General features: G+C 39.3%; 1 protein-coding gene across 31 annotated transcripts in view; it reads right to left on the bottom strand.

The window, feature by feature from the left end:
- The window catches only part of SIPA1L1 (signal induced proliferation associated 1 like 1), a 410,589-nt gene that overhangs the window by 248,274 nt on the left and 138,755 nt on the right, over positions 1-23,560 (bottom strand). For 28 of the 31 annotated variants that reach the window (XM_064292697.1, XM_064292696.1, XM_064292698.1 and 25 more), the window contains one exon: positions 22,784-22,854. The gene's annotated coding sequence lies outside the window, so the exon portion shown is untranslated. Of the gene's footprint in view, positions 1-8,999; positions 9,122-22,783; positions 22,855-23,560 lie in introns of those variants that run through there. The other 3 variants (XM_064292678.1, XM_064292688.1, XM_023546327.2) reach the window with 2 other exon arrangements.

The following is a 23,560-nucleotide window of genomic DNA, read 5'->3' as shown; positions in this document are numbered from 1 at the left end:
AATGAGTCATAAGACTGAAGACTGTTCCCATCCTCTCTTTGGTTTAAACTGGACAATCACCAAACCTAGACTTGACCTCTACATACATCATCAAAATACTCTTCACTTTTACAAAACGCACAGTTAATTTTTAGTATTTAACTGGTATTCCCAATCAATCCCTTCCTCCCCAGAATTTTTCCCTATTCAACTAGGTGACAGTTTAGTATCGCTGTGCCCGTTTCTTCTGTCACACAGGACTAGCCTCACAGAGTTGTTGTGAGGCTGACATGAGATAATCCGTATGAGGTACTCAGCACAAGGTCCAGCACAAAAGCTCCATAAGCGTTCCCAATTATTATTAGTCCTAAATAATAAAAGCATGACAAGTACTAGGAAAGCTTAGTGTTTAGACCTTCAAAAAACTTTTTTTTTTTAGAAAATAAGCACTAAAAGCATAAAAACACCAATAATTAATTACCATTGTGATACATCTATTAAAGGATATCATCGGGTTATCCAACTGTCTTCCATATTTATATTTTAATGTCACTTTTTATAATTTAAATGCGAAGTGAGTTGTTCTTAATTACCCTAAACTTGGCCTTCCTAATTGTATACCCTATATCCTGCTGTGACTCCATTAACATGGCCTCCTGAGGTTGATATCAAAAGATTTACGATCACCTATACTTGGATTTCTCCCTCACTAATTTTTAATGGCTTTCCACTGATAAATAATTACTTAAAACAAATTGGCTAACTTCTAGACCATGTAGTTGTTTCCACTAAGAATTCACTGAGCTATATTTGTTTTTTACCAGCTGTCTGGATAATTATATTTAGTTCACATTTTTCAAACTCAGTAAAGAATATATTAATCATTGGCCTCTCTCTTTTAGAATTTCCCCAAGAGCTCTAATTTTTCTTACAGTTTATGCAAAGGGTTCAGAATGAAACCTAGTCAACTCACATTTCAGAGGCAATTCAGTAACTGGATATTGTGCATTTAAAATCATACAATTCTTGATGTAACAAAAAAATGAGAACCACAAAGCAAACAGAACAGTGAATGGTTGCAGACTTCCCAGGTGCATTTCTGCAGGAAAATCAAATGACACTACATATAAATATGCATATGGCATTAAAATGCTTACTTTAAATTGTTTTTGTTATTGTTGCTTTTGTTTTTTTGGTAGGGAAGAAAAGCAAGACAAAGGGCCCACTGTAATCTTACCACAAGATTTCCACAAAGCTGAAAGATTTCCATTTTGTTCACATGTTTTATGCAATATAAATCAATTTAGCCAAAGTAAGATGGCTTTAAAAAAGAAGTTTAGGTTGAACATATTTAATGTCACCAAACTGTATATGTTAAGACTGATGAAATGGCCAAATTTTTTTTCACCTATATATTTACCACAATAAAAAAAAAAAACTAATGGAAGTAGCTATTCACAGAATACCAACTGTTTCAAGATTTATGCAATTCACTCAAGACATTTCTCTAAATTTGAAGTTAAAAAACAACATAGAGGGGTTCCAGTTCCGGGTAAGATTTAGGAAACGCACTCCACCTCGTCAATCCACTGAAGGCTGCTACGAAACCAGGACAGACGCATGAAGCAGCGATTTAAGAGGTCTGCACGGTAAACGGGAGCAGACTGACTGGGGAAGAAGATCTGAAGTCACCGTATCACCACACCAGCAGTGAGTACCATTTTTTCTCTGGTATCTACAGTCTGGACTCAGGTACCAGGTGCGGGGCGGGGGGGGGGGGGAACCAGCTGCGGAAAGACCGCAAATCCTTTAAGTTCTAGCTCGAGGGGCAGGAAAGGGGGTTCCCAGCATTGGAGAGAAGTGAGGGTAACTTCCATTTTTCTTTTTTCCCTCTCTGTTCTCTGCTCCCCAGCCCAGGGCAGCCCCAAAGCATTGGTGTTAGCAGTGACAGCTGTGGCACTGGGACCACAGTCACCTAACACTCAAGGAAGACGACCCGGCCTCTCCCATCAGAAAAGATGTAGGGGCAACATTTGCTGCTTTCCTTCTCTGTCTTCCTGCCACTTGGCCCCAAATGTGGGCAGTCATCGGAAGTGTGCTGCCCTGTCCTAAAGCCTCATCTTCATGTCTGCAGGGCTGACACGGAGAGCCCCACAGAAACAGGATGTACTGGGGAAATCAACCCACACAAATACTGTCAACTGATTTTACACCAAAGTGCACAGGCAATTCAGGGGAGAAATGACTGCCTTTAAAACAAATGGTGTTTGAACAACTGGGCATTCACGTGAAAAAAAAAAAAAAAAAAAATGAGCCTGGGCCTAAACCTCACCCCTTATACAAATATTAGTTTAAAATGGATCACTGATCTAAATGTAAAATTGTAAAACTTTTAGAAGAAAACACAGAAGAAAATCTTTAAGACCTGGAATTAAGCAGTTAGATATGACCCCAAAAACATGGTCCCTTAAAAAAATTTTTTTGATACATTGGACATCTTCAAAATTCTCACTCTGAGAAAGACAGCTGTAAGAGAACGAAAAAAAAAAAATTACAAAGAAAAATATTTGCAAATCACATATAAAAAAGGATTTGTATCAAGAATATACACATTTTAAAAACTCTCAAAACTTAACCAAGAAAAGGAACAACTCAACTTAAAAAATGGGCAAAAGGCTTCAACAGACACTTCACCGAAGAGGATATATTAATGACAAAAATCACATGAAAAGATGTTCAACATCATCAGCCACCAGGGAAATGCAGATTAAAACCGCGATGAGATGCCATTACACATTTACTAGAATATACCATGGACTGTCAGAAAAACTAACAAATCTGTCTTGGAAGAAGTACAACCAGAACGTTCCTTATAAGTGAGGAGGGTGGCGTGACTTCATCTTATATACTTTGGACATGCTATCAGGAAGAACCAGTTCCTGAAGAAGAACATCATGCTTGGTAAAGTAGAGGTCCACAGAACAGAAGAAGACCCTAAACAAGATGGACTGACAAAAGGGCAACAATGGACTCATACATAGCAACGATTGTGAGGATGGCACAGAACCGGGCAGTGTTTACCTCTGTTGTACACAGGGCCACTATGCGTCAGAACCGACTCAATGGCACCTAACAACACAACCGTAACAGAATGGCTAAAATTATAACGACAATGCCAAGTGCTGATTAGGATGCAAAGCACCTGAAACTCTCATACACTGCTGGTAGGAATGCAAAATGACATAGGCACTCTGGAAAATGGTTTGAAACTTCCTTTAAAAATTAAAGGTACACCTACTATATAATCCAGCCATTCCACTCCTAGGTATTTACCCAAGAGACAGGAATGTGTATGTCCATACAAAAGACTGGTACACAAATATTCATAGTAGCTTTATTTGTAATACCTAAAAAGTAGAAACCCAAATGTACTCTAATAAATGAATGCATAAATAAACTGTGATATATCCATACAGTGAGACTCTACTAAGCAATTAAGAGGAAAGAACTATTGATACCCACAACCACTTGGATGAATCTCAAAGGCTTTACCTTGAGTGAAAAAGGCAGTCTCAAAAGGTTACATACTGTGTGCTTCCACTGTTACGACTAACTCACAAAGTCAAAACTATATGGATAGAAAATAGACGGGTGGTTGCCAAGAGTTAGGGGATGGGGAGAGGATGCAGTATAAAGGAATTTGGGGAGGGGAGAAAAGCAATGCTTGTGGTGGTACCTACACAAACCTACACAAATGTTAAAACTCATAGAACTGTACACCAAGGAAAAAAAGGCAATTTTACTTCAATTTATTTAGAAAGAAAAAAACAACATAAAGATATGTCAAATTCACAGTAACCTTTTGCATAACTAAATTACGTAAATACGAAACAGAACACTGCAGCAGAAATGGGTTCCATTAAAGATAATGGAACAGTGCAGTATTAAACATTATTTTAACCAAGTTTTTTTATAAATATTTTAAAACAGACATCATGAAATGGTTTCTTTCCAAAGTTCACCTGCTAAATGTGACTGTTTAATAGCAAGAATGTCAATACTCAACAGAGGCCAAGAGTTCTATTCATTTTGGCACCTGGCCTTTGAGATGTTGATGTTACAAAGCAGAAGGATCTTCAGGAAAACAGCTGCATGGACTCGGAGTCTGGCAAAGTTTGTCTACTACAATCCGGTCACATCTCTATCCTCATGAGGTTTCACACACCGCCCCCCTCCCATTTCCCGCACAGAAAGAATCCAATGCATATACAGTTTGTTTTAAAACTTGAAGAGTATGTATACAAAAGGAAAAGGTCAAGGAAAGCAGCTTCATTGAGAACGCCTGCACTGTGTCATCCCTACCACCACACGCTGCTGGTGCCTCCGCAGTGTGCCAGAAACTGGACCCTAATTTTTACAATCTTCTCATTCGCACTGATGTTCTACTCAACAATGAGAGAAGACAAACAGTCGCCCTCCATCACTGTTAAACTGAAAAAAATCAGACCCATGTTTAAAATGCTATGATAACATCATTGCTCTCTCTGTCAAAATACTGTTAAGTCTTCCACTTCCCCTGAAGCATTTTCACGGAGTCATTTCTACCTCTTTGCAAAGAAAAACAGTATAGCCACCGCTAAAAGGATGAAAGAGACACCAGTCTCATCCCACTTATATGCTCTTTTCCTTTTTCAAGTCTGCCCTGCATGACTTAGGACTGGTCACTGAACTGCCAAAAATAATTGCAAAACGTGTCACTTTAAAAAGATCTAAAACATATTTTTTTTATTTTAATGGCAATGCTATGGATAGTTTTATTCTTTCTGTTTTTACCAATTTTCTGAAGGCTCCCAATACTTAATCAAGACAATGAAAGAATTTCCTTTCTCCTACTCCTGAAAGAAAAGTTTGAAAACTAGAAGGGAGAAACTGGCATCCAGCTAGGTGCGGCCCTTACCGTCCAGCTTACACATACTGTTTAAGTTTCCTCAGACATCTATAAATCAACACGTTATGGTAAAAGCCAGCTGCTAGACACTGAGTCTATCACGCAGTAGTAAGTCACTCGTAATAAAACTTTGTTTTTCCTTTAAGATCATCTTTTCTGCAATCATTCAGTACGCTCTTTTAAAATATGTAATTTTCAGTAATATACACTATATCCCCAGGCAAATTTATCAAAGAAAGAAAATTATGTCAACAGAAATTCTAAAGCTGACCACATATATATACATTACAAAGAACCATAAAGACATGAAACTTTTCTTGGATTCTTTTGTCTCAAAAGCTGACATAATTTGCTAAAAATTATGACTGTATTATGTTTGCATTTTTAATATCTTGGGATAATTATCTTTTAAAGTTGAAATTCATGTAATATAAAAGGAATCATTTTAGACTGTCCAATTCAGCGGCATTTAGTGCATCCACAATGTTGTATCATCGCCACTGCCACCTCGTTCCAAACCTGTCTGCAAACAGCACCACACACATACAGATAAGCATTTAATAAGCCTGCTCTGATTATAACATTTCAAAGCCTAAAGTACATGCCACATCATCCTTTAGAGAGTGATGCTTCTTGGTGTTCTTTCAGACATGTACTTAAAAAGAATCACCTGGCTGAACATAACTGAAGCTTGACTCATGCATACAAGGAATGCTGCCCCTTTTTGCTAGATGTCAAAAGTTAAGGTGATGCCATGTGTCGCCACCATAGCACTGCCTAGGATGCTATCGTTTCTATTATTCTTAGTGGCCAGCAAAGACATTCTGTATCCAAAGTAAAATCTATACACAAAATTTCACACTTACAAAATAAAAAGGTTTAAAAAAAATTCTCATTCCTGTTACATGACTTAGACCCTCAAGTGTAAGGTTCCCGCCGCCCCCCGCCCCACCCACCGCCAGGCTGGAATACATTAGCAATGCCTAGCAAGGCCCTAGCGGTGCAGTAGTTAAGAGTTCAGCTGCTAAGCCAAAGGTTGGCAGTTCAAATCCACCAGCTGCTCCTTGGAAACCCTATGGGGCAGTTCTAAGTTCTACTGTGTCCTATAGGTTCGCTATGAGTCGGAATCAACTCAACGGCAACAGGTTTGGTTGGTATTTTACTGGCAAAAATGCAAGTTAGAAATCAGGACTATGAGTGAAACTACAAACAGCCAAAAGAAAAAAGGAAACACCTAGGTGCTATGATGAGAAGCCTGGTGAAACCTAGACAGGGGAGGAAATCCTACAGTTCATGGGTACTGACAGAAGGGAATGATCAGGGTGGTGAAAGGGAGAGAAGTCCTCGACTGTACAGTTATGCAGTTGGGCAGAGGTTACTCCACAAATACCTTACAACTCAAAATCCTCATTCTATAATTTTAGCGCATGCTATAATTTTAAACTGTGAGCTCCTTGACAGCTTTGCTTTCTCATTACCCTAGCACAGTGCTAAACCAAACAAAATCAAACAGTGCCGTCGAGTCGATTCCAACTCATAGCAACACTATAGGACAGAGAAGAACTGCCCCACAGAGTTTCCAAGGACCACCTGACAGATTCGAGCTGCCGACCCTTCGGTTAAGTGCTAACAGATACAAAATAAATGGCTGCTGAATAGAATGAATAAAAAGAGAAAGTGAACTACATGAAAAGGGCTACAACTCCCTGCGAACAGTACAAATTTGCCGATCCCCTGTAACACTCAGCACATGCCCATTGGAGGATTCTTGTAACTAGTTAATGATTCCAAAAAGAAAGACAGAATTTTCTCAGGCAAAACTACTTTTCAGCTAACTTCGTAATGGGTAATAGCTTGCAGTGGGAGAAGTCTCAGCTCTACCAAGTTTTTAGGAATCATTTGTATTATCAATACTACCTTCAACCCATGATTCTTGCAGGAATCTTTTTAAACCATGTCTCAATTTTGTGGCCTTTTTTTTTTTTTAAACTAATCTGTAAGTCTACAGGGTATACTCAGCCTGCCACCATAGGCTGAAAGCGGACAAGGATATGTGGGTCCCCCGCACCCTCTGGTTATAGACGTTTCAGACAGTTCCCAATGTAGCTTGTGTTCCAAATGGGACACATGGCATGCAACACAGAATCCAAGCAAGGGCCACGGTATCAGTGTTCTTAGAAAAGCTTAATAGGAGCGCTAATGGTTTCCTTCTGCACTCCAACACATGCACCCATTTTGGGAAAACAGGGCCCTGGGTTCCTTCTGATAACATTTCTGCTCCCAAAGTATCTTTTTCTCCTATCCCATTGACCACATCCCTCCATTCCTTAAGATTTTAAAATTACCATTACTCAAAATAGCAAGCCCAGAATTTTCTTCCTATATCAAAGAGAGACTTGTATCTCGTCCTGTTTAATAACCTACTTTCTATCCAAAAGTAGTCTGCCAGTTCAGGGTGGCTACGGATTGAATTATTTCCCCCAAAAAGATATGTTCAATTCCTAACTCTAATGCTTGTGAATGTGACCCTGTTTGGAAATAAGCGTTTTTCTTTTGTTGCATTTATTAGGTCACAGAGGAGTAGGGGGGGGTCCTAAACCTAATCCCTTCTGAGTAATGTCTTATTAAGGAGAGTACAGACACAGAGTCACCTACAGGAGGAAGACCGCAAGTAAGGATCTGTCTACAAGCCAAGGAATGCCAAGAAGTGTCCAGGAGCTGCCAGAAGCTAGACCAGACAAGGAAGGACTTTCCCCTAGAGCCAAGAGAGACAGAGCATAGCCTGTTGATACCCTGAATTCAGACTTCTAGCCTCCAGAAGTGCAAGAAGATAAATTTCTATTCTTTAAAGCCACCCACTTTGTGGTATTTTGTTATGGCCATCCCAGGAAACTAAGACAAGGGCTTTTAAGAAAGATTCTCACTACTTGTTCTTTCAACATCTAGTTTTATTGAGGTAAAGACTGGAAAGCACTACTAGAAGCAGAAAGACCAGTGGATTTAGAATCTGAAAATCTGCGTTAGAATTCTGCCATTATCAACTACACAGCTTGTGGGGGCATGGGGGGAGTATTCTTTCTGAGATTCTGTTTCTTCATTTCTAAAATGAGAAAAATTCTATTTTGTTTAACTAAGTTTGTTATTGTAAAGGTTAACAACTATTATAAACAAAAAATTACTCTAAAAATGAAGTTAATTTTCTTTCTATATTTATATACAATAATATTTCTTAATTATATGTTATAATAATCTATTATTACACAGGAAGTTATATATATATATATTTAAGTAAAGTTAATTTTATTTAAATATTTTATTATAACTAATAGCTTTAACCTAAAAACCTACTGCTGTGGTATTATAAACATTAAAAGTAACTTTTACCGTTTTCATTCACGTTCTCCCAGTAAGTGATTCTATGAAGCACTAACCCTTAACAGAAACCAAAAGTCCCCTTTTTACACTTTCAAGTTACCCATTACAAGAATACTATTTGATTTAAGTAGAAAAATAGAACATCTTGGAAAAGTATACAAATTCAAAAGTCATTCATAATCCTACAACAGAGAGAGAAACCATATTAAAATTATGGTGTATTTTTAAAAACTGAGGACATCCTATATAAAATGTTTTTTGTCTTTCTCTAATACTATACTGTACACATTCCTCCATGCCATTAGGCTTCAAAACTATGATGTTTGATCACTGTATCACTGTTCTCTATACGTGTATATCACAATTCAACCATTTTCAGCACTGTTTGACATGTAAGATCCACTCAAATTTTATGCTACAGGCATCCTTGCACATAAATTTTTCTGAATGTTTAAAAATTATTTCCATAGAATAGAATCCTAGAAGTGGTATATCAGGATATAAACACTTTGCCAGCTCTTGGCATATACTATAAAACTGCTTTTTATAAAGTTTGTACAGTAGAAACCCACTTAACCAAGGTAATAGAACCATAATTGCCTTAGACATTGAAAAGGTGAGTTTCAGCAGACAACCATAAACACTGACACATACACAGAAATTTTATTTGGAATTAACATAAAGCAGATTCACTTACCAATTTTCTGATGCAGGTCAAGATCTCTTCTCAGAACAATCAGTCTCCACACTGACTGTTAGGCTAGTCATTCTTGCACAAACCACACCCAAAAAAGCATCATACACAACTTCCAATTTCCCTTTTTTTTAAAAAAATAATTTCTATTGTGCTTTAAGTGAAAGTTTACAAATCAAGTCAGTCTCTCACACAAAAACCCATATACACCTTGCTACACACTCCCAATTACTCTTCCCCTAATGAGACAGCCCGCTATCTCCCTCCACTCTCTCTTTTCGTGTCCATTTCGCCAGCTTCTAACCCCCTCCACCCTCTCATCTCCCCTCCAGGCAGGAGATGCCAACATAGTCTCAAGTGTCCACCTGATCCAAGAAGCTCACTCCTCACCAGCATCCCTCTCCAACCCATTGTCCAGTCCAATCCATGTCTGAAGAGTTGGCTTTGGGAATGATTCCTGTCCTGGGCCAACAGAAGGTCTGGGGGCCATGACCACTGGGGTCCCTATAGTCTCAGTCAGACCATTAAGTCTGGTCTTATGAGAATTTGGGGTCTGCATCCCACTGCTCTCCTGCTCCCTCGGGGGTTCTCTGTTGTGTTCCCTGTCAGGGCAGTCATCAGTTGTAGCTGGGCACCATCTAGTTCTTCTGGCCTCAGGATGATGTAGTTGCTGGTTCATGTGGCCCTTTATGTCTCTTGGGCTCATAATCTCCTTGTGTCCTTGGTGTTCTTCATTCTCCTTTGATCCAGGTGGGTTGAGACCAATTGATGCATCTTAGACGGCTGCTTGCTAGCGTTTAAGACCCCAGACGCCACTCTTCAAAGTGGGATGCAGAATGTTTTCTTAATAGATTTTATTATGCCAATTGACTTAGATGTCCCCTGAAACCATGGTCCCCAGACCCCTGCCCCTGCTATGCTGGCCTTCGAAGCATTCAGTTTATTCAGGAAACTGCTTTTGGTTTAAGTCCAGTTGTACTGACCTCCCCTCTATTGTATGCTAAAGTAGTTCTTAATTAGTGAATGCCCCTCTCCCACCCTCCCTCCCTCCCCCTTCTTGTAACCACGGAAGAATGTTTTCTTCTCAGTTTAAACTATTTCTCAAGTTCTTATGATAGTAGTCTTATATAATATTTGTCCTTTTGCAACTGACTAATTTCAATCAGCATAATGCCTTCCAGATTCCTCCATGTTATGAAATGTTTCACAGATTCATCACTGTTCTTTATCGATGTGTAGTGTTCCATTGTGTGAATATACCATAATTTACTTATCCATTCATCCGTTGATGGGCACGTTAGCTGCTTCCACGTTTTTGCTATTGTAAATAGTGCTGCAATGAACATGGGTGTGCATCTATCTGTTCATGTAAAGGCTCTTATTTCTCTAGGATATATTCCAAGGAGTGGGACTGCTGGATCGTATGGTAGTTCTAGTTCTAGTTTTTTAATGAAGTGCCAAATCAATTTCCAAAGTGGTTGTACCATTTGACATTCCCACCAGCAGTACAGAAGTATTCCAATCTCTCTACAGCCTCTCCAACATTTCTTGTTTTGTGTTTTTTGGATTAATGCCAGCCTTGCTGTAGTGAGACAGAATCTCATTGTCGTTTTGATTTGCATTTCTCTAATGGCTAATGATTGTGAGCATTTCCTCATGTATCTGTTAGCTACCTGAATATCTTCTTTAGTGAAGTGTCTGTTCATATATTTTGCCCATTTTTTAATTGGATTATTTGTCTTTTTGCAGTTGAGTTTTTGCAGTATCATGTAGATTTTACAGATCAGGCACTGATTGGAAATATCATAGCTAAAAACTTTTTCCCAGTCTGTAGATAATCTTTTTAGTCTTTTGGTGAAGTCTTTGGATGAGCATAGGTGTTTGATTTTTAGGAGCTCCAATTATCTAGTTTTTCTTCTACATTCTTTATAATCTTTCATATACTGTTTATGCCATGTATTAGGGCTCCTAACGTTGAACCTGTTTTTTCTTCCATGATCTTTATCGTTTCAGATTTTATATTTAGGTCTTTGATCCATTTTGAGTTAGTTTTTGTGCATGGCGTGAGGTATGGGTCTTGTTTCATTTTTTTGCAGATGGTAATCCAGTTTTGCCAGCACCACTTGTTAAAAAGACTGTCTTTTCCCCCATTGAACTGTTGGGGCCTTTGTCAAATATCGGCTGCTCATATGTGGATGGATTTATGTCTGGATTCTCAATTCCGTTCCATTGGTCCGTGTATCTGCTGTTGTACCAGTACCAGGCTGTTTTGACTACTGTGGTGATATAACAGGTTCTAAAATCAGGTAAAGTAAGGCCTCCCACTTTGTTCTTCTTTTTCAGTAATGCCTTATTTATCCGGGGCCTCTTTCCCTTCCATATGAAATTGGTGATTTATTTCTCCATTTCATTAAAGGATGTCCTTGGGATTTGGATTGGAATTGCATTAAATATATAGATCGCTTTTGGTAGAATAGGCATTTTTATAATGTAAAGTGTTCCTATCCACAAGCAAGGTACATTCTTCCATTTATGTAAGTCTCTTTTGGTTTCTTGCAGAAGTGTACTGTAGTTTTCTTTCTATAAGTCTTTTACATCTCTGGTAAGATTTATTCCTAAGTATCTTATCTTCTTGGGAGTTACTGTAAATGGCATTGATTTGGAGATTTCCTCTTCGATGTTCTTTTTGTTGGTGTAGAGGAATCCAACTGATTTTTGTATGTTTATCTTGTATCCCAATACTCTGCTGAACTCTTCTATTAGTTTCAGTAGTTTTCTGGAGGATTCCTTAGGGTTTTCTGTGTATAAGATCATGTCATCTGCAAACAGAGATACTTTGACTTCTTCCTTGTCAATCTGGATACCCTTTATTTCTTTATCTAGCCTAATTGCTCTGGCTAGCACCCCCAGCACAATGCTGAATAAGAGTGGTGATAAAGGGCATCCTTGTCTGGTTCCTGATCTCAACGGGAATGTTTTCAGGCTCTCTCCATTTAGGGTGATGTTGGCTGTTGACTTTGTATAAATGCCCTTTATTATGTTGAGAAATTTTCCTTCTATTACTATTTTGCTGAGAGTTTTTATCATGAATGAGTGTTGAACTTTGTCAAATGCCTTTTCTGTATCAATTGATAAAATCATGTCATTCTTATCTTTTGTTTTATTTATGTGGTGGATTACATTAATTGTTTTTCTAATGTTGAACCATCCCTGCATACCTGGTATGAACCCCACTTAGTCATGGTGAATTATTTCAATTTCCCTTTTTTATTAGAGGGGAGTACAAACTTATTAAAGGCTCTTGAAAAGCAATCTGAGAATCCTTACAGAAATTATTTCCCCCAATCTTTTATAGCTGTTATGACCATACCTAATTTAACAGCAAATTTTTTGAAGGCTTGCCTTTGGAGGCTGTCTTAGTTATTTAGTGTTGCTATAACTAACAGATACCACAAGTGGATGGCAATAAGAAACAAATTTATTTTCTCACAGCTTAGGAGGCTAGAAGTCCTAATTCAGAGTGCTGGCTCTAGGAGAAGGCTTTCTCTCTCTATTGGGTCGGGAGGAAGGTCCTTGTCTCTTCAGCTTCTGTTGGTTGGTTCCCTGAGATCTCCATGTGGTTTTGCATGTGTCTTCCCCCATCTCTGCTTCTTTCCCTTACTTGTTTAATCTCTTTTACATCACAAAAGAGATTGATTTAAGACATGCCCTACACTAATCCTGTCTCATTAACATAGCAAAGACAACCTATTCCCAAATGGGATTATAATCACAGGCAGAGGTTGGCATTTATAACACTTATTTTTGTGGGACACAATTCAATCCATAACAGAGGCTTTCCAAAGTATGTACTTATTTTTGTAAAAAAAAAAAAAAACTCATATTTAATCAGAGTGCATAAAATTTAAATTATGTAATTACAACAACAAGAACACGCTTTGCTATAAACAAAACCAACTAATGATCAATATTCAACCCAACCAACTGACCCAGAGGATGTGAGGGTGCATAGAGAGAGTGGCTGCCTGACTGCAAATGTCCAGGGTCACGGCATCCGTGTGCTTCACAAGAGGAGAAAGTGAGTAAAGTGGAGGTCAGTGAAGAGGGCTCTCAGCACCTTTCGAGTATTGAGTATTATTGCTTTAAAAGACATTTATTAACCCTTAATAATTGTAACAAAAGCCAAACGAAACCCATTGCCACTGAGTTGATTCCAACCCTACAGGAAAGAACAGAGCTGCCCCATAGGGTTTCCAAGGCTGTAAACTGTTACAGAAGCAGACTGCCACATCTTTCTCCCAGGGAGCAGCTGGTAGGTTTGAACCACCGGCCTTCCAGTTAGCAGCCAAATGTTTAACCACTGCGCCACTGAGGCTTCTGAACAGTAATAAGCACAGTATAAACTTAAACTGACATAAAGCAGTCTATGAACTTAAAGGAAGAGCAGGGCCCACATTAGTGTTTTGCTGAAAAGAAGCCAAGGACTACCAACCAAGATCTCTATCCTCTTTTCTTTCTACCTCCAACCTCACTGTGCAAACTGTTACTGCATTTGGCTGCTAACTGAAAGGGCGGAGGCTCGGAGTCCATCCAGGTCACACTGGAAGAAAGGTCTGGTGATCTGCTTCCAAACACCAGCTATCGAAAACCCTGTGGATCACGGTTCCACTCTGACACACACAGGGTCACCATGAGTTGGAATCAACTCAACAGCAACTGGTTTTATCCAGCCTCTAAATGTTGGACCCAGAGCTTGGTCCGCAGCCCTGCTCTTTTCTATCCATTGTCAGCTGGTCTCATCCAGTCCCATAGTTCCAAATACCAACTATATATCAAAGACTCTCAAATTTAAAACTCTAGACAATCTCTCTCTCAAGCAAGTCACCACCATCACCATCCACAGAGCCACTGAGGCCAAAAGGCTAAGGAGTCCTTGATTTTTCTCATTCATAATTCCATATTCAACCCAACAGTAATCCCTGCCAGCCACACCTCCCTCTCTCTCTCTCTCTCTCTCTTTTTTTTTTTTTTTTTTGTTTATTCTCTGTCTCTTCTCCTTAAAACGTAAGCATCTACAGGGCAGGGACCTTATCTTGTCCACGGCAGTATCTCCAATCTCCCTCCCTCCCCAAGCTATAAGCGCATACTGTAGGCTCCTAATAAAAACTGTTAAGTGAAAAAAAGAGCTTCTAAAAAACTTCAGACTCCTCTGGGAAGCTTTCCAACTAATAGAAAATTGTCTAATCCCCTTTAAAATAGGTAATATTCACAGCTTGGGAATAACAGCAGACCACTACCCTAACAGCCTCGTTTTACAGATGTGGACCCTAAGACCAGAAAGTTTATATTATTTACCCCTCATTACACAGCTGACCAGCAGCAGAGCCAGGGCAAGAATGCCAAGCTAAACTAAACCTCTGATGAGGTACAAGCAACCCCACCCCACACCTTTTATTATACATAATGTATCTCCTGTTAGTGTTTGGAGAAATGACCCGCATTAATATCACAGAGGTGCATTTTTTCATTTTGGGTACATAAGAAAACATGTGGAAAGGGACTTCCTGCAATGCCCCCAATCACAAAGACTCTTGAAAAGCCTGGGACCAGCTGGGAGGCTACTGGAGTGCCACAGACAGTAACTGACAACACGCAGACAAACTAAACGTCCAACTGCTCAGATTCAAAATCCCAAAGTCACTGGAGGAAACTGTGGCTGCTAACTTTGCTTCCTTCTTTTACAAACTCTTCCCTATCAGAATCTGCTATAAATTTCCAGGATGGACAAAGAGTAGACGGGTGTCTACAACTTGGTAATTATCATCCAGTTTCGTGTTTGCTGTTCAGAGGTTCTTCATGAAATATAGTAACATAAAGGCCCCACCCAGAAAGATCCCCAAGGTTAACTTTCCACAGAAGTGAAGAAATGTAACCTCACAGATTTTCTCATTTGCCTAACCCAATCAAAACAGCAAGATGTTTACAAAGCTCTCTTATCCCTTCATTAAGCTCCCTTGACCTGGGCAGTTCCCACCTGCTCAGGACCAGGCCTACTGAAGCAGTCAGCACAAGCTAGGCATCCCCTCAGCTCTCGCCCCTGCTCTGGACCAGGCCTACCGAAGCAGTCAGCACAAGCCAGGCATCCCCTCAGCTGTCGCCCCTGCTCAGGGCCAGGCCTACTGAAGCAGTCAGCACAAGCTAGGCATCCCCTCAGCTCTCGCCCCTGCTCAGCGCCAGGCCTGCTGAAGCAGTCAGCACAAGCCAGGCATCCCCTCAGCTCTCGCCCCTGCTCAGGGCCAGGCCTACTGAAGCAGTCAGCACAAGCTAGGCATCCCCTCAGCTCTCGCCCCTGCTCAGCGCCAGGCCTGCTGAAGCAGTCAGCACAAGCCAGGCATCCCCTCAGCTCTCGCCCCTGCTCCGGACCAGGCCTGCTGAAGCAGTCAGCACAAGCCAGGCATCCCCTCAGCTCTCGCCCCTGCTCCGGACCAGGCCTGCTGAAGCAGTCAGCACAAGCCAAGTATCCCCTCAGCTCTTGACCCAGCTCAGTGAGCTCATTCTCCTCCTGGCTTGGCAGGCTTAGGACCTTCCCCAATGCTCAATCAGAAGTTCTGTCTAGCATTTTTTATTAGAAACAACTAAGAAGCACTTTAAAATTCACAAACTTTTTCTACAGTATCACTTCATCTGTTCCTCATAAACACCACCCCATGAAGTACATCATTTTCCAGATTTTTCAAAAAAGAATGTGGATGGTCAAAGACGCTAAGAAAGCGGACCAACCAACATCTGACTGCGGTAAAGTCACACCTGCACCTAGGTCCTTGGAAACAAGAACTCTTGCTCTTTCACCTACACCAAACTACACGGCCTCTGTGGGGGAGCTGGATCAGCATCCATCTTACACGCCTTTAGCACACTTGGCAAAGCATCAGTAGGTTCACTTGGTCATTCATTATAGTTCCATGCTCCCATCATTTTTTTTTTGCAGCCAGGGTGAGTTTTAAAAAATATACCATTTTTTATATCTAGGAGCTCTCAGCTAATACGTGTGTATGAGGGGACAGGGAGTGACAGGATAAGCACATAACAGATAAAAAATAATGCAAGAAAGATATGGCCATGTTGGCCCCTCACGTTTTTACTTCACTGCATAGTCTGCAAGAGCTTTCATGTAGATTTAAGAATAACAACTAAGCCCTGAGAATAACAACTAAGCACTAAGGTCAAACCTAGGGAAGCCAGGGCTCAGTTTGGCTGGTTGGGGAAGGTATCTTAAAGGTGAGACTCAGTGGACGCTGTGGGATGGTGGTGCAAGGTCAAGAGAGGGACATGGGTGTTCCAGAATCAACACATGCTAGAAAGGCTTGGAAATGAGAACAGACCTGGGAAGTCAGAGAACTCTGGGTTTGAGCACTTAGCTTCTACAGAGGAGTAACAAGAGCTACAGATGAAAACAGGGGAGGATCCACAGTGTGCTGAGGTTAAATAAAAACAGGGGGGCTTACACTGCCCTCATCTAAAATAAATGGCTAGCCCTGCAAGAGGACAATGAACTTAATGAGTTTTCTTTGGTGTCTGGTTCTCATGGACACAAAGAAGAGACTCTTCCACTGAGAGAATTTTATACTTTCTATTCCCCAAGACAAAATTCACCTTTTATACTTTTTGATCCCCTCTGCTTTTACTGCAAGATTCGTTATCTTTTCACTTAAAATTCTCTGCCATCGAGTCGATTTTTACTCATAGCAACCCTACAGGACAGAGTAGAACTGCCCCACTGGGTTTCCAAGGCTGTAAATCGTTATGTAAGCAGGCTGCCCCATCTTTCTCCCACAGAGCAGCCGGTGGGTTCCAAACACCTACCTTTCAGTTAGCAGCTGAATGCTTTAACCACTGCACCAACAGGGCTCCTTTCTTTTCACCTACACATGGCTACATAACGTTTTCATTTGTATACATCTCCATCTGCTAATGTTTCCTTAGTGAGAATACCACTTTAAACATGGTTCAAGCTTTCAAATGAGGGATCATGCCTTTTATTTCTTTTGTATGCCCCAGAGAACCAAAACAATAGTTACTACAAAAGTCACACTACAAATATCTACTGGCAGGCCAGGAAATCATATTTTAAAAGAACCGGAACTGATTATAAGAGAAGGCCCTGTAACTCGCACACCTACCTGTCTCAGCCTTTATAATCTTGCTCATTCATCTTTACTACGTGCCAGGCACTATTCTAAGCGTTAACTTATATGAACCTCATAACAAATCCTATAAGGTACATACTATTAACATTATTATTACCATTTTACAAAGAAGGAAATTAAAGCACAGAGATGTTACATAACTTGCCCAAGGTCACAAAGCTGGTAAGCGATAGAGGCAAAATTTGAACCCAGGGAGTCTGGTTCCAGAGTTAAGCACTAAACCTCTACGCATGACACTGTTTTTCAAAATAACACATCATACTTGAAAACACAATGGCAAAATTCTGCTTCTTTCGTTTTTAAGCTATGGAGCAATCATGCACTTTTTTGAAAATGTGACACAATGCAAACCACAATTACTTTCTTTTTAAAATTTTACTGGGGTAAAATAATACATAACAAAAAGTTTGCCATTCTAACCACTCTCAAGAGTGCAATTCGGAGTTATTAATCACATTCACCATAATGTGCTACCATCACCACTATCCACGTCCAGAAGTTTTTAATAGCCCTAAACGCGCAATTACTTTTTAAAATAACACAAAGATTTCAATATAGCTCTAAATAATGCATTTAAATTTGGGCTTTGTGCACTGTTTTACTAGGAAGTGCATCTGCTCTTGGCACTAAACACGACAGAATTAGCTTTTTTATGACAACACAATAAGCACGTCAGCACCATCATCTGATCACGTAAACAGTGAATGATCAATGCTTCCTCGTAGAGAAATTTCTTTCTAAACATGTTACTGTATAAATAGCCAAGTAAATATTGCTTGATTCAAATAATCTGATATCTATAAAAACAAGACAGCTCCTGACCTATAAATAACAGTCAACACTCGGACAATGCAACCTCCAATGGTACATTTGTAAAAACCCACACACACAGCATCGGCTCAAAGACTCCGCCACTGACAACCGGCAGTAATTAATGCTGACATAAGTCTGGTCCCCGAAATGGTAATGAAGGGAACTGCTGGTTTCACAGGGCAATTCAAGGTGTTGTTCCAAGCAGTTAGGAAAACTTTCTTCTCTAGAAATGTTCTCAAGCTCTGTTAGGGGGCAAAGCTATTTTACCCTCAAATCATTACACACTACACATATTAACTGATTTACAGATCAAAATCACTCACGTCATGACTTATTTCAATTAAAATAGAGGAGAACTAATATGAAAGAGAAAACTGTTACCAAAATATAGTGAAAGAACAGATAACTAAGGCCATTAAATTTGGTTCTTGTGCATAAGATATAATAGTTCGTAAATGCTAACCCGTCAACATGCTTGAAACTATAAACATCCATTTTAATCCATCTTGATCAGAAATAGTGGCAAACACTGGGCATTTAGTTTATAATGCACATAAAATCTCAACTTTAGAAACAATTTTTAGGTTAAAAAATAAGTGTAATATAACCCTGCTAAGAGGTTTTTTTTTAAGAGGATACATTTCAAACACAGTGAATTTTATTACCGTTGCTTTCAACATGGTTCTGTTAATGCTGTTGTTTATCTATACAAATAAAGAGCAGCCTGGGAACTGTCCTAGTTTCTTCGGGAGTTATCAACTAAAGCTAATGTTTCCTTAGTGAGAATACCACTTTAAAAGGGTAACACGGACCTGGCCAGTTTTCTCTGCTATTTACACAGACACAAGCACAATTTGCAGCATGGACAACGCCAGCTTTGAGATGGAATTTGAGTAGCCTCAAGTGAGTCTCTCAGTAGGCCTCATTGGGTTTGTTCATTTGCTCAGCCAAAGAAGAAAGAAGGGGCAGCCTTTCCCCCAATAAATGGTAGGTTAAAAAGGAGTTTAACCATAAATTCTAACAATGGTAGCCCAACAGCAAAGTGAAGCTCCTTCTGGAAGTAACATTGGCTTCTTTCTGTCGTGCTCCTCTTTGAATATCCCTACACTACAGTGTCTTGGATATACTTCCATTCAGCATATGCCAAACCCCTCCACTTCCCTGAAAGTGCTCAATGCATATCTCAGAACTGACTGTGTTACCAGCAGACTGGAGTATTATCTATTTCAACCCCAACACTTGTAAGACCTTATGAGAAGCCACATTCAGAAGACTTACTAGAGAACTGTGGTCCTCCCCCATATCACCCCCAAGTGTGTGACTGTGAAAACACTTCTTAACCTCTCCTTTAAAATGGGATTGTTGTGAGAAACAATGCTTGCAGCAGGTTAATACCCAAAATACATACCATCAACTATTGTTTAGAATTCTCTTTAGCCTCAGATATTGATACTGGTCATGTATGTTACCGCAGTATCAGGGGGCTGATCCCAAATGCTAGGAATAAGGAATAACCCTGGTGGAACTAAAAACTGATAGCTATGTTGAGCCCCATAATATATTTAGCAAAAACAATTAATTAGGCCAGGTTAACATAGCTGAATCAATTTCATTCTTTCACTTCAACTTCTTATTGCAATACGATTAAGTCTCTTAACTCAAACAGGCAAATCTCACCAGGCCAGCTTCCTAGAACATTTGTACAGAAACAAAACATCTCTATCTGATAAAGTACATGTATACTAAGGCTGCAGTCTGGTTCTGCAGTTAATACCACTGGTTTTATTATAAGAATGGACCCAGTTACCAAAAATGCATTCATTTGTTAATGACAATATTTTTATTACAATCATAGAAGTATGTCTCAAAAATGTGCTGACCAAAACACTATAGACAGGTATGACCTATCACATATATCTTCATCATGATCTTCCCTCAACAGGTCCTAAAATTCTAAATCAAAGGCACTATTACATATAATGTCTAGAACTGAACAATCACAAATTCTCAGACTGCCAAAATCCTTGTTTATAACATGGAGGTAATCTCTCTCTTAAAGGAGTGTGTGTTGATAATATAGCATGTGAAAAAATTAATTCAAGATGGATCACAGACCTAAAAATAAAAGCTAAGCCATGAACCTTTCAGAAGAAAACAGGAGAATATTTTCAGGATCAGGGGAGTAGGTAACAGTTACTTAAGACACAGAAAGTAATACCTATAAAAGAAAAAATTGGAAAATTAGATGTCATCATATTAAAAACTGCTCATCAAATGACACTGCAGACCTAAACTCGGTAATAAAATGTTCACTGCAGCTTGTTGACAATAGCCCGCTTTGAAGGGGATAGGTCGATAAAGGAAAAAGAAATGCTGGTAATTTCCCTCCTGTGAAGAATTCAGAGTTGTAGCTAGAGGAGAATATATCCCCTAGAAGACTACTTGAGGGGAAAGACAGAAGATAAAAATTAGATAGATGCCAGAATAATGCGAACCATTGAAAAAAATGTACACAATGCCAGTTAGTCTCCATTTAAAAGCAATCTGGATTTAAGATAGCACTTTTGGTATCCTATTAAGTTGGCTTCAAAAAGCTTCTGGCTAAATTTAATGTTGGAAACAATAATTCTCATTTAGGCTTATTCAAGTTCTCCGATCAAGAAACATAAGGTTTTGATGGAAAATACATTTTACTTATAAAACTGGATTTGTATCATAACACATTTTAGACATTCTGTTTTGTCTAAAATTAAACTTTAACTCTTCTACAATAATAGACTAACTCAATAAGGATTCTAACAAAGAAATACAAAATGGCACAGAGTTGCCAATAACTACTGAGGTTTTTCAGCCATAATTCCTAAGCTGTGATTTTATATAATTATACATTTGGTTCTGTCTAGACATGTTATTCAGTTGGATTCATAAAGCATACCACCCACCCCACAAGTGTTGGCAGACCAATATATAATAAACAGTTATCCACTGTAGTATTAAAGAATGTGAAATTGATAGGGTTATGTCTTCAATATATAGATGTTAACTATTTTTAACAGTAAGATTTTTTCATATTTATTTTAAGTTTTTCAAATGCAAATCTAAACATACGATGAATGACCATCAGTTAATGTGTAGCTGTACTCTCTTAAGATTCTTTGCTTGTTGACAGTAAGTGTAAAAGTGTTGCTTTGTTGCTATTCATGCACTGTGATCTTGCAGTTGTACCACACCAACTTCAGATGCTGTCTTTCACAAATTCGTAAAAGAAACATTCAAACTACAGGGTTCTGCCCCAGAGAAAATCTGTTTAAACTGAACTGCCATTTAGAAAAAGACCAAACCAAACCCAGTGCCGTCAAGTCGATTCTGACTCATAGAGACCCTGTAGGACAGAGTAGAACTGCCCCATAGAGTTTCCAAGGAGCGCCTGGCAGATTTGAACTGCCGACCCTTTGCTTAGAAGCTGTAGAGCTTAATCGCTACACCACCAGGGTTTTCCTAGAAAAAGACACCACATGGGAAAGCAAAACAATTTACTCCCCCTCCTCCTTTGTTAAGCTGTTTAAAACAATTCTAGGTGCCGTTAAAACAACAGTAAATGAAAAGTTTTCACCTGAGTACCTGTTAAACCACAGAGAAAAGATTAAGGACAACCAATAACATGTTATTTTTAGCAAAAACAAGAATGCATCCTACTACCATAATACAGATGAGGAAGAGACATAAATACATGGAAAAACAGGAGAGAACAATTTAGCATAATGGCTGAGGCATCAAAGTCAAACAGGTGTGGGTTCAAATCATCATTCAGTCACTTAAGAGCTGTGTGACTGTGGAGAAACCATTTAGCCTTAGTAGCTGTTGTTGGTTGCCATCAAGGAGATTCCAGTGCACAGAGACCCCCATGTTTGCAGAGTAGAACTGCTCTATAGGGTATTCACTGGTGGTGTAGTGGTTAAGTGCTACAACTGCTAACCAAGAGGCTGGCAATTCAAATCCGCCAGGTGCTCCTTGGAAACTATGGGACAGTTCTACTCTGTCCTATACGGTCACTATGAGTCGGAATCGACGTGACGGCAGTGGATTTTATAGGGTATTCAAGACTGTGGCCTTTTGGAAGCAGATCGCCAGGCCTGTCTTCTAAGGCACCTCTGAGTGGGTTTGAACCATCAACCTGTCAGCTAGTAGTCAAGTACTTAACCATTTCTACCATCCAGGGACTCCCTAGCCTTAGCAGTAACACAAGGATATCCATCAACATCTCACAGGATTACAATGAAGATTAAATGAAATAATGGACGCAAAAATCTTTGGCAATGTAGCCAGACACAAATTAAATCCCCAATAATGGTGATTACTACTACTACTATTGTTACAATTAACTTAAATTTCTCTCTGTAAGGATTTGGAATTACCAAAAGGCCATACCCTAAGAGAAACAAATTTAATCACAAAGCCACACCAATCAAAGAGTTCTGGTTTAGGATTTTTGTCTCATGATCACAACAGCACTGTTAAAAAAAAAAAAAAATTAGACTTTTCAATTTTAAAAAAGCAATAAAAGCAGTGGCAGTAAGGCATTCTTCTTCTCCTTGGGTACAAATAATTTAAGAAAAGAAATAAGAAAAAAAAAAAAGTCATTTGGAATCAACCATTATAGGCAATCACTCACTTGATCAAACCATGGCATGCATGCCATCATAGCCAAAGATACCATTAAACAATTTCCAAGTAAAATTACGAAATGCAAACTTAAGCTTCTCTTACCTGTAAACCAACGGGGTACAATTACACCGGAGTAATTTTCTGAGACAAGCTGCAACTATCCAAACAGGAACCTGTGCAAGACAAAAATGTCCCATTCAATCCAGTTTGCACATTCACTCAGAAATGGTCTATCCAGTTCTTACTCTGTGCCAGGTCCTATCAAATAAGAAAAAGGTCACCAGGGCAATCCTGCAGGGAGAAGAGCACCCACGGAGGTAGGAAGATGTGACATGGAATGGCCTGTCTCCCACAACACATGCTTCTGAACATCCAGAATAAAAGGGCAGTAACTAGAGGTGACACCAAGTAGACAAGGCCCAAGCTAAAACGGCCCGTCTAATGTGTGTTTTGTGTGATCTTCACCTTGAAAGCTGTGGTTTTAACAACACACATAATCTTGTTGTTGATGGCAATTTTTCAAATAACAGAAGGATAAAAAGATTTTTTTTTTTTTTTTGTGGTAACACCTTGCTTTACTAACAAAAACAGATAAAAGAAATTTTTACTGAACGAGAGATTCCTCATCCTCTCGGCAATTTTTTTGTGTGGCATCAGTACTTCATATATACTGAATACCAAGGCTAGCCACTTTGTATTGCCTCATTTAATCATCCATTACACTACTTAATTACCACACCCACTCTGAGATTATCGCCATTTTCAGCCCAGGATTGAGGCTAAAAGAGGTTAAAGTTACTTGCCAGGGGTCACACAGTAAGTTGTAAAACGTTAAAAAAAAAAAATTCATTTGCTACAATACAGTGCTCAAAAATATTT

The sequence above is a fragment of the Loxodonta africana genome, chromosome 10 (genome assembly GCF_030014295.1).
Source record: "Loxodonta africana isolate mLoxAfr1 chromosome 10, mLoxAfr1.hap2, whole genome shotgun sequence".
Lineage (NCBI taxonomy): Eukaryota > Metazoa > Chordata > Mammalia > Proboscidea > Elephantidae > Loxodonta > Loxodonta africana.
This window is presented reverse-complemented; position numbering and strand designations above follow the sequence as displayed.